Source organism: Pongo pygmaeus, chromosome 11 (assembly GCF_028885625.2).
Source record: "Pongo pygmaeus isolate AG05252 chromosome 11, NHGRI_mPonPyg2-v2.0_pri, whole genome shotgun sequence".
NCBI classification, from domain to species: Eukaryota; Metazoa; Chordata; class Mammalia; order Primates; family Hominidae; genus Pongo; species Pongo pygmaeus.
In genome coordinates, this window is record NC_072384.2 from 117,231,678 (window position 1) to 117,236,503 (window position 4,826).

General features: G+C 44.2%; 1 pseudogene; it reads right to left on the reverse strand.

The window, feature by feature from the left end:
- Nucleotides 1-376: 376 nt before the first annotated feature.
- LOC129031607 (large ribosomal subunit protein eL31-like) lies at nucleotides 377-1,017 on the reverse strand (annotated as a pseudogene).
- Between the last annotated feature and the right edge of the window lie 3,809 nt (nucleotides 1,018-4,826).

The following is a 4,826-nucleotide window of genomic DNA, read 5'->3' on the forward strand; positions in this document are numbered from 1 at the left end:
TTTCTCTCTCTCTCCCTTCCTTCCTTCCTTCCTTCCTTCTTTTTTTTTTGAGATGGAGTCTCTCTTTACCACCCAGGCTGCAATGCAGTGGCACAGTCTTGGCTCACTGCAACCTCCGCCTCCCAGGTTCAAGCGATTCTCCTGCCTCAGCCTCCTGAGTAGCTGGGATTACAGGCACCTGCCACCATGCCCGACTAATTTTTGTATTTTTAGTAGAGATGGGATTTCACCACGTTGGCCAGGCTGGTCTCAAACTCCTGACCTCACGTAATCTGTCCACCTCGGGCTCCCGAAGTGCTGGGATTACAGGCGTGAGCCACTGTGCCCGGCTCACTTTTTTTTTTAAATTTATAACTTTATTTGATGTATTTGATGATCAGCAGTTAGTTCTCATCCACACTGACTGCAGATTTTTGAAAGTGGTAACAGGTACATAGGTAACCAAAGTATAGAGCTTATTTGGTGAATCTTTACCCTCATTATGTTTTCTGGACAACCACACACAGATACGGTATGGATATTCCTTATTCCTTTGGCTCAGACAGCTTTGTTGAGACTGGTATCAATGTGCACATCTGGAGTTGCCATCTCCTTCATGGCAAATTTCTGGATCTCTTTGCGTCTCAGAGTGCCTGAGACGCACGCTTCTTGACGCCCACTCCATGGATGCACTTGTGAATGTCGATGGTGTATTCTTGGGTCACCACCTAATTGATGGCAGAACGGCCCTTTTTCTTCTTGTCACCCATCTTTGCAGAGCCATTCTGCTGGGCCCCAGTTGGAAAAGAAGAGCACTGATCTTATTTTCAAATAAGGCCACATTCTGAGTATTGGGGATTAGGATTTCAACATATCTTTTTGGGGGGACACAAGTCAACCCATAACATCGCCCAGTGAGGGAGTGACTACTCAAGGTGTTTGTATGTAATGGGCAGAGTGTTGGGGAAGGCTTACCAGGAAAACGAAGTGGAAGAAAAGGCATTCCAGGCAGGCAGACCAGTGCAGACGAGAAGACATGAAGACGAAGATTCAGGACAAGAAGAAACTGACACCTCTTGGGATCCTACTGTGTTGCTGGCACCATATTAGATATCACATAAAAACCACCATCGAACCCTCCCTACATTGCCATTACTTCCCCATTTCACAGGTGAAAGCCAATATGTGGAGATAGAAAGTGACTGGCCAAAAGTCAGATCACAATGTGGCACCATAGTGGAGACAAGAAGCCATACCCAGCGCCTTATGTCCAGTGCCTGCTCTAAAAATATGGCATAAAGCTGAAGAGACCTAGGTGGAAGGAAGAGTGTTTGGGGGTAGGGCTTTCTCTTAGGGGTCCCGGATATCATTCCATGTAGATGCGTGCCTACTCCGCCATGGAATGCTCCTAGTCAGGCATCGGAGAAAGGCCTTGGGCTGACCTCTGAGTCCTCCACGACACCTGCTGACCTGCTGGAGGTATACAGATCCAAGCAACAGCCACGGTGACCAGGCTGAGTGATTACACCACATTGGAGAACTTGGCTTACTCTGTGTCTTTGGGAACAACGGTCAGCTCTGCTCCTAATGAGAACAGTAGCTGTCAATTTCCTGAGTGTCCACGGCCTTAAGGAAAACATGAAGCAGCCAGGACATGTTCTGACTCCCCTGCTTCTGTGCCTTTGCCCAGGTGTTCATCCCCATCAAGCCCTAATAAACACTTGGTGAAATGGACAATCTAAGCTCCCCAAAGATGCAGTGGGAAAAGCTCTGCCTTTGGAGATGGAATACTGTATTTGAACTTGGGTCTTCCCATTTACTGTTTGATCTTGGCTGTGTCTGTTTCGACTGTCAGTTTCCTCATCTAGACAATGGCATAATAATACCTAACTCACAGGCTTGCGGTGGGTATTGAATAACAGCACAGACACATTTTGTTAATATTAAAGTGCTGTGTGTATGCAAGTTATTAATCACAGTTGATATATTTAGGACTCTGCATAGAGCTAAATCAGACAATCTCTCCCTATAGTTCTTTCTCTCCCAAATAGAACCCCCTAAAATAAGGGTCTTCAAACTGTGGCTCATGGGCCAGATCCATCTTGCTGCTCATTTCTGTACAGCCTACGCACTAAGAATCACTTTTACATTTTTAAATGGTTGAAAAACATCAAAAGAATAATATTTTGTGACATAAGAATTATATAAAATTTAAATTCCCATGTCCATAAATAAAGCTTCATCAGAATGTAGCCATGTTCATTTATTTATGCCTACGGCTGCTTGCAGATGACAACAGCAGAGCTGAATAGCTGCAACAGAGACCAGACAGCCCGCAAAGGACAAAATATTTACCATCTGGTCTTTTACATAAAATGGTGCCTGACTCCTGATCTAGAATAACAAAACCAGGCAAATAAAAATGCTGAGCTAAACCTGGATCTTTAAGCATTCAAACTTGCTATGTCCACAGTCCTCAGATCTTTGGGTCTTTGAGGAGTTCATACAGACCTGTCTTCCAGGAGTGTTAGAGCATTGGCCTGAGTTGCTCATGGCTTAGTTAAGGTTGACAGAGCCCCCAGCAGAGTCCTTGGCTGGCAGCCTGTGGCCTCTCTCACTAGATCTGAGGGACCCAGGAAGGCCTGTCCCCTTAGCAGAGCTGCAGCTGTCTAAGTCCAGAGCCACAAAAATCCCACCCTGCCTGCCACCATTTAGCCATTGAAGTTGCCTGCACATCAGCTGGCAGAGGGCTTTGCCTGGTGACAGGTCTCCCATTTAGATGTAATCACCTTTTTATATCCATGGAGCTTTTTTGAATGCCTCTCTCCACCCAGCACTTTCCCCGATGATTGAAAAGAGCTCAACCATCAAATGGCATTATCTCCTCTGAATGGCCTCAGTTTATCACCTGAACAAGCCCAGAAACTTCAACCCTGAGCTTCTCTTTGTTGTAGCAACAGGTGCTCAGGAAGGGGGTGGGGTGGACAAGGGAGAGGATGCGTCTAAGAGGAGGAAGGCTGGGAAATGCTCTTTGGGGGAGATCTTTAGAAACGGAATCAGCTTTGCTACTCTGGAACAGGCTGCAACAGAATTTGTGCAGGACTCAAGGGTAGCAGGTGATGCAGTGATCTTTCACGCTTCTGAAAAAAATGTCCTATGACTGACCTGAGTGTTCCTTAAAAAGAAAAGCGGTACCAAAGAATTCCCCTAAAAAGTTCTAAGGGAAAAAAATTTCAAAAGTTACTTTTCCATATTTTTTAGTTGTGTATAAAAATATTCTTATGGCTTGAGCCAGTTTAGTGACTACATTTTCTACTTAGTCCTCTGTGACAAGGGTCTAAGAAGGTTCCATTATTCCCAAGTGACAATTTTTTATAGATGCATTAAAATATTTAGTCAGCCAGGTGCAGTGGGTCACACTTGTAATTCCAGCATTTTTGGGGGCTGAGGCAGGAGGATCACTTGAGCCCAGAAGCTTAAGACCAGCCTGGGCAGCAGAGGGAGGGTCCCATCTCTACAATAAAAAAAAAAAAAAAAAAAGAAAAAAAAAAATTAGCCAGGTATGGTTGTATGTGCCTGTAGTCCCAGCTACTTGGGAGGTTGAGGTGGGAGGATCCCTTGGGCCTAGGAGTTCAAGGCTATAGTGAGCTGTGATTACATCATTACACTCTAGCCTGGGTGACAGAGTAAGACTCTGTCTCAAAAAAAAAAAAAAGTTTAATCCAACTATAAAAGTTGGTACTGGGGAGTCTGGAACTAAAGTTCAGAGGAAGCGGTATTATAGAGTGGGAATTGGGAACTTTATCTGGAAAGAGCTAGATAGTAAATCTTACAGGCTTTGCCAGCCATGTGGTCTTGGCTGCAACTATTCAACTCTGCTGCGATAGCACAGAAGCAGCTATAGATAATATGTAAATGAATGACCCGGGCTGTGATCCAAGAAAACTTTATTTACAAAAACAGGTGGTGGGCTGGATTTGGCCCGCGGGCCATGTTTTGCCAACCCCTGGTGTGTAGAGCTTTAGCTTGCTTAGCACTCTCTGCTTTTCCCTACCAGATGGTAAAGCACAGAGAATGTGCCAGTTTATGGCAAGAAGTTCCCTAATGGGCCTAAGCTGAAGTTGTGAGTAAGTGAAACCAAGCAGAAGAGGGACAGGATCTTCAGTGTGGAGGTGATATGGTGGTTGGCAGTAGAAAGAATATTGTGGGCCACGCATCGGGTCTCTTTTACAGCAGAGCATCTGAATATGGATGCTAAGGTGGCGGAGGAGGTAGGAGCAAGACATCTGGTTCTTTGTGTTGCCTAGAGCTCTAAGCAACCTCAGGCTCCACCTCTACTATGATTCCTGCTCTTTTTAGTCATCCCTGGAATCTTCTGGGATTTATGTCTCCTTTATGCCATCTACATTCTTGTAAACTCCCAATCTTGGCTCTCTTGCAAAACCCATTAGAGCTCACCGTTGGTAATCCTGCCTCAATAGTACCTTTCCTTGGCATTCAGGATAAATGAACCCTCCTCTATGCTTTCCTGGTGCTGCTAGACACCTCTATCAGGTATAAATTGCATAATATCGTGTTATATTTATGGCTTCCTCATTGCAAACTTTTCATGTGTATGTTTTCCTCATCTTTACATTTTCAGTGACTAGCTGGGGAAAAATGCCAAAAAAGAAAGAGAGACAGATAGATAAAGAAGAGAAAGAAAAAAAAAAGGAAAAAAAAAGAAAGAGAAAGAAAAGAAAAAAATAGATGCAAGTTTGAGTTAATTCAAAATTGCCCAATCTAGTGCTATTTTGAGTGCTTTCTAATTGCTTTATTTATCATGTCTTCTCTTCTAGTGACTTATA